General features: G+C 38.3%; 2 pseudogenes across 2 annotated transcripts; both read left to right on the top strand.

Moving 5' to 3' along the window:
* The first annotated feature begins 6,329 nt into the window (after nt 1-6,329).
* On the top strand, nt 6,330-6,974 carry LOC306642712 (N-chimaerin-like; annotated as a pseudogene). Its single transcript has one exon. The product of its transcript is annotated as an N-chimaerin-like (transcript).
* Nucleotides 6,975-7,079: 105 nt separating this feature from the next.
* LOC306642711 (N-chimaerin-like) lies at nt 7,080-7,746 on the top strand (annotated as a pseudogene). Its single transcript has one exon. The product of its transcript is annotated as an N-chimaerin-like (transcript).
* The last annotated feature ends 3,608 nt before the right edge of the window (nt 7,747-11,354 follow it).

The raw sequence follows: 11,354 nt of genomic DNA, 5'->3' as shown, positions 1-11,354 counted from the left end.
ATATGAAAAAATGTTCAACATCTCTAGTAATAAGAGAAATGCAAATCAAAACCACCCTAAGATTCCATCTCACCCCAATTAGAATGGCGATTATCAAAAATACAAGCAACAGGTGTTGGCGAGGATGTGGGGAGAAAGGTACACTCATACACTGCTGGTGGGGCTGCAAATTAGTGCAGCCACTCTGGAAAGCAGTGTGGAGATTCCTTAGAAAACTCGGAATGGACCCTCCCTTTGACCCAGCTATCCCACTCCTTGGCCTATACCCAAAGGACTTAAAATCAGCATACTGCAGAGATACAGCCACATCAATGTTCATAGCTGCTCAATTCACAATAGCCAGACTATGGAACCAACCTAGATGCCCTTCAATTGATGAGTGGATAAAGAAACTGTGGTAGATATACACAATGGAATATTACTCAGCCATAAAGAATGACAAAATTATGGCATTTGCAGGCAAATGGATGAAATTGGAGAATATCATGCTAAGTGAGATAAGCCAATCTCAAAAAGCCAAAGGACGAGTGATATTGCTAATAAGTGGAGGATGACACATAAAGGGGGGGAGGGAAGGGTTAATGTTAGGGTTAGAGTTAGGGTTAGGGAGGGGGGCAAGTATGGAGGAAGAAAGTACTGTATAGAGGGTAAAGAGGGGTGGGAGGGGTGGGGGGAAGGGAAAAAATAACAATGAATCAAACAACATTACTCTATGTAAATTTATGATTACACAAATGGTATGCCTTTATGCCATGTACAAACAGAGAAACAACATGTATCCCATTTGTTTACAATTAAAAAAAAAAGAAAATATAAAAATGAAATAATTAGTTTGCATTTTAACACATTCTCTGCGGAGCTCAGAGTGGGAGCTCAGTAAGAAGAGTGTGAAATGGAGCTGGTAGGTCACTGCAGGAGTCCAGGTGGGACACAGCAAGACCCCAACTCAGGCCAGGTGGCTGGAGCAGTACCAGGGAGAGGGGTGGACATGACTTGAGAGAAATTGGCAGAGAAAGGTCAAGGAATATGCCAGTAAAGCTGAGGGATTAGCCTGGGTGTTGGGGAACTGACAGTGACATTGACTGTGACAAGAATACAAGAACATGGGGCTGGGGTTGAGGTTCAGTGGCGGAGCACTTGGTAAACCTAGCATGATCCTCAACACCAGGTAAAATAAATGAATAAAATAAAGGTCTATCAACATCTAAAAAACATTTTAAAAAGTAACACAAGAACATGGGATGCATGGGTTCGGGGATAGGGAACACCTTTAGGAGGGGGAGTGCATTTGGTTTTGGACAAATGCTTTGGCAAGTGTTCTCATCCCAGTAGAAACATGGAGATAAGGGTTTCTCAGGTTTTATTATCTTCCTTCAAGGAGTCTTTTTTGGTAACCTTTTTTCCTAATTGTCCTGCCCCATGAAATGGCGTGTCCACATAATGCATGTAGATCTGTGTTTTGCATGCTGAAACAGTAGGATTTCTTGTTCTGTAAGGACCCATTCCCCAGCAAATCCCAGGGACAATATTTCCCGATTGAGAAGGCACTGGGAGCAGAGGGCAGGAAACCACTGACTAAGTTCCCTCTGCAGGTAGAGAGGAAGGTTCCAGAGCATAAGGACACCTCATGTGAAGGAGCAGCTACAATGACTCTGGAGATGGGGGTGAAAATCAATTATTTTTTAATTGAGATGAAATTCACAGGGAGTGAATGGTTTGGATTTACATTCTGGGGAAACATTATTACCCTATGTATATGTATCATTACACAAATGGTGTGACTCTACTTCATGTACAACCAGAGAAATGAAAAGTTGTACCCCATTTGTATAAAATGAATAAAAAAATAAAAGTAAATTTAAAAAAATTTAAGTAGGTATCCTTTACTCCTATCTTACAGTTGAGGAAAATGCAAGTTTAAATAATACATTCAAAGTTACAAGGTAAGTGATGTTGGATCTGACACTTAAAATGAACCTTTTGATTCTCTGGAGTAATTATCAACACGAACAGTAACTGGAATTAAATTTAGAGCTGCATAAAAATATGCATCTAAATTATATTATGGACTTCCTTGAGATAAACCAACTATATGTGAATTTTGAAAGCACCCACAGTTTATTATGATGTGCACCCCTATTGAAGGCCTACTGCTTACCTACTTGATTCTTTATAATAAATTTTCATCTTGAAGGGAAAAATGACAAGTGAAGCTATAGGAGCCAATGAGGGTGGCAGGAGAGAGAGCTGGGGGGAAGGGAGGGGACAACAGAGCTGGGCATCCCATGGTGCACACCTGTAAATCCCAGTGGCTTGAAAGTCTGAGGCAGGAGGATCACAATTTCAAAGCCAGCCTCAGCAATTTATGGAGGCGCTAAGCAACTCAGCAAGACCACATCCTGGTATAAAATACAAAAAAGAGCAGGAGATGTGACAGTAGTTAAGTGTCCCCTAGGTTCAAACCCTGGTACCAAAAAGAAAAGTGGGGGTAGGTGTGGGGGACATTGAAGTCCTAGAGGCCACTGGAAGCCATCTCAGCAACTGGGGAGAAGGGGCCTGAGACTCCAGCTCCTTGAACTGAGGAGAGAGTCAGGTGGGTGGCATCAGGGTCGCCATGGAGGTGTTTGGCAGATGAAAGCGCATGAATGATCTTGTGGGCAGTTTGAGCAGAACCCAGGGGCGTGGCGGGAGTAGAAGAGTAGTGTGGGTATGTGTGCATGGAAGCTGAAAACACCTCCTGTGATTTTCCAGGAAGGCAGGGAGAGGGTTGTTGAATAGACTGGTGGGCTGTTTGTTGGTTTTAGTTCTGGTGTCTTTGACACTTTTTCTGCCTTTCCGTTGACAGCTCCGGATAGTAGGCAGCTCTGACTCTGACTGCTCCTCTCTACTCTTCTAGTAGAGAGTAGAGAGGAAAGCCTGGAGTTATTTGGAACCCTCAGGGGTGGTGTATATGTGCTTTGTGATGCAGGTAAGATAGAAAAATGGAAAACAAACACTTGGCAGGAGGCTCTTAAGACCTCTGAAGCAGAGTTAGACCATTTCCAGGCTTCTGTCTTTACCAAACTATAAATGGATATTCTTACATATTCTGTTTCATGTATTTTAAAAATACATCTGTAAGACAAATTCCTACAAGTGAAATTGCTGTGTCAAAGAGCAAATGATGTAAACTCTGGATCCAAGAGGATAATACCAACTTACATTCCTACCAGTGATGTATGAGAGAATCTGCCTCCTTGTACCCTGTCACGCAATGTCCTGTGGGAAGTTTCCATCTCACCAGTCTGATAAGTGAAGGGTGGCATTATGTTTATATTTGCATTTCCTTCATCTGAATGGAGTTGAATATCTTATATATGATTAGAAGCCAGCTTTTTTACTGCTTTGATGAAATGTTTCAGAACTTTTGTTCATTTTATATTTAAGTATTATTTGCACAATAATTTGTAAACATGATTTACACATTAAGGAAGATTTATCTTTAATCAATGATAATAAGCTGCACATGATTTCCCAGTTCATTATTTTTGTTCATTTATGATATTATTGTATGAGACACAAATGATTTTTGCAGAAGTTATCAATGTTTTATTTTATGGTTTCTCAGGTTTTTGTTATACATAGCAATGCTACATTACTCTGAGTTTTTTTTTTTTTTTCTTTTTTCTTCTAGTACTTTTCTGAGTTTTTTTTTCTTCTACATTTTAGGTCTATCTAGAATTTAATTGGAATATTTGTGAAGTTGGGATTCAAGTACATAGTTTTTTCCAGCAGCCTCTACATTTCAGTTTCATTCCTTGGATAAGCTTTTTCCTAGTGACTTGAGCTGCCAACTTTTGTCATATCCTAAATATATCATTGATATATTTCTGGATTTCTTATTATTTGAAACAGTTCTATTTATCCAAAAATACCATGAATTCTTAATTGAGTATCACTTCACAGTGTACCTTGACATCTGCTCAGGTTAGTCTTACTTATTAACCACCACGCCCAACCCAAAGCCCATCTGGCTGTTTTTAAGTTCTCTTTGTCTATACATTCTACAGTTTCCTTGTGATGGGTCTTGATGGGGATTTCTTTTCATTTATCTTTACTATTTACTATTATTCTTTCACCAATCTACTACCCCATTCTTTTCTCACTTGCTGAAAGACCAATTACACTTTTGAAATACAAGAGACTTTCGTGTAAAAGAGAAACCTTTTTCATTTTCTTCTCATTTTCTATTTCACTGCTTCTCTGCACTATAGTTCTGTATAATTTACTTGCTTCTATCTACAGTTTTTAATCCTCTCTCCCACTATGTCTAATTTTCTGCCACACTCATCCACTGACTCCTTCATTTCTTTTTGTTTTGATTTTTTTTAGTTGGACCTTTATTTTATTTATTTATATGCAGCACTGAGAATTGAACCCAGTGCCTCACACATGTTAGGCAAGTGCTCTACCACTTAGTTACAACCCCAACCTTGACCCTTAATTTCTATTACTAAATTTTTAATATCTAAAATTTCTGTTTGATCTTTTTTAAAACCATCATGACAGCTTATTACTGTTTCCTATTTCTGGAAGATACTTTAAAGCTCATTTGTATTTGTTATTAGCTATACATGACAGCAGAATGCATTTTGACTCATTGTACACAAATGGAGCACTTTTCATTTCTCTGGTTGTACATGATGCAGAGTCACACTATTCATGCAATCATACATGTACATAGGATAATAATGTCCATTTCATTCCACCATCTTTCCCACCCGCATACTCCCTCCCCTCTCCTCACTCCCCTCTGCCCAATCCAAAGTTCCTCCATTCTCCCCTTGCCCCCCCCCATTACAGATCAGCATTCACATATCAGAGAAAACATTTGCCTTTGCTTTCCATGGGGGATTGACTTATTTTGATTAGCATGATATTCTGTAGCTCCATTCATTTACTTGAAAATGCTGTAATTTCATTCTTTAAGGCAGAGTAATATTACATTGTGTATATATACCACAGTTTCTTTATCCATTCATTTATTGAAGGGCATTCAGGTTGGTTCCATAGTTTAGCTATTGTGAATTGAGCTGCTATAAACCTTGATGTGGCTGTGTCACTATAGTAGGCTGATTTTAAGTCCTTTGGGTATAGACTGAGGAGTGGGATAGCTGGAACAAATGGTGGTTCCATTCCAAGTTTTCTAAGGAATCTCCATATGGTTAAAGCTCATTTTTTAATTGTTTAAATAAAATTATTTTACATGTATATAGTCTGTGTCTGGAAGCTCAAATAGCTGTAGATATTTAACTCTCCTGTTTAATTGTGCTAGCATTAATTATTGATGACTTACTTTCCAGCATTTGGTAATCTTTGACTATGTTGTTTACTACCTTTGAAAAATCTTTTGTTCAATATCCCTGCAGCCTAGGATGAAAGTGTCTGCCTACATAAAAGACTAGAGTTTGCTCTTCCTTTCCTTGCTTTGTGTAGTGGCAAGGTAATTCTCACTGTGGTCTCCTGTGATGGGGAAGGGAGCAGATTTACCTGTGGTTAATACCCTGAGAGCAAGTTCCTTTCAGGAGGTCCTTTGAGGAGTTCCAGCTTAATGGGGGGGGTAGTTTCTTATGAGAACCCCTTCCCACCTTGATTAGTTCTGGCCTTTGACTTTTGTTTTCTTCATCCTGAGTCTATTAATACTGCAGCCAACTCATCAGAATCTGATCAAAAATGTGGTCAGGGAAAATCTAGTCCCTTGGTTACCTTGTCACCTCCTCAGCTTTTCAATGCCTTCAAGAAGAATTTTATTTAATTTTTAATATAAATTATCATTGTTTCCAGTGGAAGAGTTAACCTCAATAACAGAGCCTCCTATGATTATGAATGGAATGTCTTGGTTTTTCTTACAAGGTTTAGTAATAGTATATCTAGCTTTTTAAAATTCTGTATTTTTATTGACTTCACATTCCATTAATGGCTTTGTTTAGGGAAGAGTTTAATTTTTTCTTTAAGTCTTCCTGTTTAAGAAGATGGTGTGGCCAGGCCACGGATATGGAATGTGGTGCGCCTCGCAGGTATCACAGCCAGCGCACTTGCCCCACATAGTCCTCAGTTGGCAGCCAAAATCACAGGCTCCTCAAGGCTAGTGAGGCTCCCTGTGTCCAGGTGTGCCCAACAATAAAGCATCCCTTTTTCTTGCAGCAGCCCCAAGCGTCCAGGCCTACAGCTTCTCCTACCATGTCGCTCAGCCACTCTCTCTCTGGAGGACCATGCAGTGATCTCTGGCCCAATTTGGAGGAGCACATGGACTGGCAGGAGGAGGCCAGGAGACAGTGAGAGCCTTTACAATGGCCCTGACCCTGTTTGATACAGATGAACATAGACCTCCTATTTGGAAATCTTACCTACTCAGCTGGAACAGGAAGCTCCTCATCCGTGAAGGATTGATTACCTGTACTTGTGAGGTAGAAAGCAGACCAAAGTGTTATGGAAGAGAATTTCATGGCATGCTCTCCAAAGAGGTAGCTTGGCCAGCTCTTCAGTGTAGTTGAAGGGAGATACCTCATTCTGGAGAGTTAGCTGCAACCAGGAACCTACACTTTGGCTTTAAGATTTGGAAGTCAAACCAAAAACTTAAGACTCTACTACAATGGAAAACACTTTGTTGGGGAGAAATGCATTGAGTCCATCCACCATCCAGTGGCTGATGGCTTGATTACTTTCTATATTGAAACCAAGGCAGCAGAATACATTGCCAAGATGATGATAAATCCAATTCATGAGCACAAAGGATACACAACCGTAAACAGAGAGTCAGCATCAAAAACCACATGGCAGTCCTGAAAGAGACAAATGATGAGAGAGATGCTGCATACCAGGATGGGGTATCAGAGAAAAGGTTGACATCACTTGTTAGAGGAGCAACTCTGAAAGAAAATGAGCAAATTCCAAACTATGAAAAGGGTCACAATTTCAAGGTCCATACATTCTGAGGATCACACTGGTGTGAATACTGTGCCAACTTCATGTAGGTCTTCATTGCTCAGGGAGTGAATCATGCAGATTGTGGCTTGAATGTTCAAAAGCAGTGTTCCAAGATGGTCCCAAATGACTGTAAGCAAGACTTGAAGCATGTGAAGAAGGTGTACAACTGTGATCTTAGGACACTGCTGGAAGCCCACTTCATTAAGTGATCAATGGTGGTGGACAAGTGCATCAGAAGATGGAGTCTAGAGTTCTTAATTCTGAAGAACTATACGGAGTATCAGGATTTAGTGACCTATTGAAGATGTCAAATGACATTTGACAGAGATGGTGAGAAAGCAGATATTTCTGTGAATGCATTTGAAGATATCAGCATTATCACTGGTGCAGTTAAACTGTACTCTAAGGATTTGCCAATTCCACTCATTGCATATGATGCCTACCCTAAGTTCATAGAGTCTGCCAAAATTATGGATCCTGATGAGAAATTGAAAACCCTTCTTGAAGTACTGAAACTCCTGTCACCTGCTCACTTGGAAACCCTCTGATACCTCACAGTGCATCTAAAGAGAGTGACCCTTCATGAAAAGAAGAATCTTATGAGTGCAGAAACCCTTGGAATTGATTTTGGTCTAACCGTTATGAAATTCCCAGAAACAGCAGCATTAAACAATATTTGATATTTGATACCACAGACTGGTGGTGGAGCTGCTTATCAAAAATGAAGACATTTTATTTAAAATTTTTAATTTTAGGAAGAAAGAAATGTTTCATAGATGAAGAAATGTTTTATAGTAATTTAATAAGCTCCATTAACTGAATTATTTCTTGGTTCGAGGTTTGGGTGAATAACCAGATTAAAATGAAGGAACTTTCTGTTGTTTCTGTAGCGCTGCTCAGCCGTCCTTGCAAAACAGTGAACACTGCTTTCTGGTTGTAGTAATCCTGGGTGTTTAGCTTAAGAGAAACTCAAACTTTTGTATGATTACCCGCTACTTGGTAAGGAAATTCTATACCAAGGAAAGAGCAGACCCAAACCGCCTCCCCATCCTGGGTAGTCTGTTATTGTGATCCAGCATGTTTCATAGGGTAAATCTGTCAGACTTTGCTTCTGGGGTCCATGCCTTTGGTTTCTGATGCTTGTACAAACATGCACACACAAGTGGATAAAAAGCACCCCTGTCTGTCACATTACCATGGACTGTATCATATACTGAATTTCCACAGGTGGTTTATTTCCAGTTTTTCTTAGCTCTTTCCTAATATAGTACTTCCTTTCCAAAAAAGCAAAATGTGTTTTCATATTTGTTGCTTTAATAAGTTGTCCTACCAATAAAAATGTACAACACAGACCATCTTTTGTTAAATGATCTTTGGTTTTCAGTTGTAATTTTGTATTTCTATCAGGTGTGCATTTATTAGTTTATTAAAATTGGCTTTAAACATTTTTCTCATTAGCATTTTGAAGTTGTTTTCTACATAATTTATATTTTTTGTTAAATTTTTACTTTAAGAAACTACACACGGTGCTTTGTTTTCTTCTGTTATCTTAATATAAGTATTAAACCTTTGAAATTTCCCCAGAATTCTTCTTTAACTCTATCCTGTAGGTTGTGATATGTAGTAGCTTAATTATTTTTATTTAAAAATATTATTCAAATCTAAACCTAATGAGAGAGTTGCACAAGTAAGATTATTTTAACAGTTCTTTATGGCAGAATTTTTTCTTCTAGTTTTATTACCCATTTCTAAATGAATTAATTTGTGAGCAGAGAAGTATATCTGTACTCATTCTAATTTTGAGAATTTTTTTGATGTTTTCTTTGTGACCTTGTATATGGTCAACTTTTGTGATTTTTGCAAAGATACTTGACCAAGTGTATTCTCTGCTTTCAGTGTATAGAATTCAATATATATCGATTACATTTATTTTATTAGTTACATTATTCTGTGCCTATTTGCACTAAAACACACAATTGATAGGGAAACAAAGTCTTACATAAGAGACTTAAAGTTTTTAGTTTTGTGTATTCAAAATTTTGTCTTCTGATTTTTGACAGTAGTGTGAGTATAAAATTATTTGGTCATATACTGCAGACATTATTCAAATGTGTTTTTTACCTACTAAGAGTATTTTTGGGGCAAAACCTAAGCCCAGTCTGCTTTTTATCCCCAAGGTAATTTGATCTTGCTACCAGAGTCAAAAACATGTATAAATATTTTTAAGATCCAATAACTTTTCTAGGATATGTCTTTTTTTTCTGTTTTTCAGTATTCTCTTTATTTTTTTTATTTTTAATTCTAATTAAAAATCATAAATTTACATAGGGCAATGTTGTTTGATTCATTTTGTTATTTTTTCCCCTTCCCCCCTCCCCTCCCACCCCTATTTTCCCTCTATACATTCCTTTCTTCCTCATTCTTACCACCCTCCTTATCCCTAACCCTAAACCTAAACCTAACCCTAACACTAACCCCTCCTACCCCCCACCCCCGTATGTCCTCATCCGCTTATCAGAAAGATCATTTGTCCTTTAGTTTTTTGAGATTGGCTTATCTCACTTAGCATGATACCCTCCAATTTCATCCATTTACCTGCAAATGCCATAATTTTGTCATTCCTCATGGCGGAGTAATATTCCATTGTATATATATGCCACAGTTTCTTTATCCATTCATCAACTGAAGGGCATCTGGGTTGGTTCCACAATCTGGCTATAGTGAATTGAGCAGCTATGAACATTGATGTGGCTGTATCTCTGTAGTATGCTGATTTTAAGTCCTTTGGGTATAGGCCAAGGAGTGGGATAGCTGGGTCAAATGGTGGGTCCATTCCAAGCTTTCTGAGGAATCTCCATACTGCTTTCCAGAGTGGCTGCACTAGTTTGCAACCCCACCAGCAATGTATGAGTGTACCTTTTTCCCCCATCCTCGCCAACACCTATTGTTGCTTATGTTCTTGATAATCGCCATTCTAATTGGGGTGAGATGAAATCTTAGGGTAGTTTTGATTTGAATTTCTCTTATTACTAGAGATGTTGAACATTTATTCATATATCTGTTGATTGCTTGTACATCTTCTTCTGTGAAGTGTCCGTTTCCTTAGCCCATTTGTTGATTGGATTATTTGTATTCTTGGTGTAGAGTTTTTTGAGTACTTTATAGATTCGGGATATTAGCGCTCTATCTGAAGTATGATTGGCAAAGATATTCTTCCACTCTGTAGGCTCTCTCTTCACATTACTGATTGTTTCCTTTGCTGAGAGAAAGCTTTTTAGTTTGAATCTATCCCAGTTGTTGATTCTTGCTTTTATTTCTTGTGCTATGGGAGTCCTGTTAAGGAAGTCTGCTCCTAAGCCAACAAGTTGAATGTTTGGGCCTACTTTTTCTTCTATAAGATGCAGGGTCTCTGGTCTGATTCCGAGTTCCTTGATCCATTGTGAGTTGAGTTTTGTGCAGGGTGAGAGATAAGGGTTTAATTTCATTCTGTTGGGTATGGTTTTCCAGTTTTCCCAGCACCATTTGTTGAAGAGGCTATATTTTCTCCATTGCATATTTTTGGCACCTGTGTCTAGTATGAGAAAATTGTATTTATTTGGGTTTGTGTCTGTGTCCTCTATTCTGTACCATTGATCTACCTGTCTATTTTGGTACCAATACAATGCCGTTTTTGTTACTATTGCTTTGTAATAGAGTTGAAGATCTGGTATTGCGATACCACCTGCTTCGCTCTTTCTACTGAGGATTGCTTTAGCTATTCTGGGTTTCTTATTCTTCCAGATGAATTTCATAATTGCTTGCTCTATTTCTGTAAGGTGCACCATTGGGATTTTAATTGGAATTGCATTGAATCTGTATAGCACTTTAGGTAGTATGGCCATTTTGACAATATTAATTCTTCCTGTCCATGAACATGGGAGATCTTTCCATCTTCTAAGGTTTTCTGTAATTTCTTTCTTTAGTGTTCTGTAGTTCTCATTGTAGAGGTCTTTCACCTCTTTTGTGAGATTGATTCCCAAGTATTTTTTTTTTTGATGCTATTGTGAATGGGGTAGTTTTCCTAATTTCTCTTTCTGAAGATTCATCACTTATTTATAAAAATGCATTGGATTTATGAACATTGATCTTGTAACCTGCTACTTTACTGAATTCACTTATGAGTTCTAAGAGTTTTCTGGTGGAATTTCCAGGTTCCTCTAAATATATAATCATGTCATCAGCGAACAGGGATAGTTTGAGTTCCTCTTTTCCAATTCGTATCCCTTTAATTTCTTTGGTTTGTCTAATTGCTCTGGCTAGAGTCTCAAGAACAATGTTGAATAGAAGTGGTGAAAGAGGGCATCCCTGCCTTGTTCCAGTTTTTAGGGGGAATGCTTTCAGTTTTTTAC

Source organism: Sciurus vulgaris (assembly GCF_902686455.1).
Source record: "Sciurus vulgaris genome assembly, chromosome: 13".
NCBI lineage: Eukaryota > Metazoa > Chordata > Mammalia > Rodentia > Sciuridae > Sciurus > Sciurus vulgaris.
The sequence above is the reverse complement of the archived record's forward strand: the minus strand, read 5'-3'. Positions and strand labels throughout refer to the sequence as shown.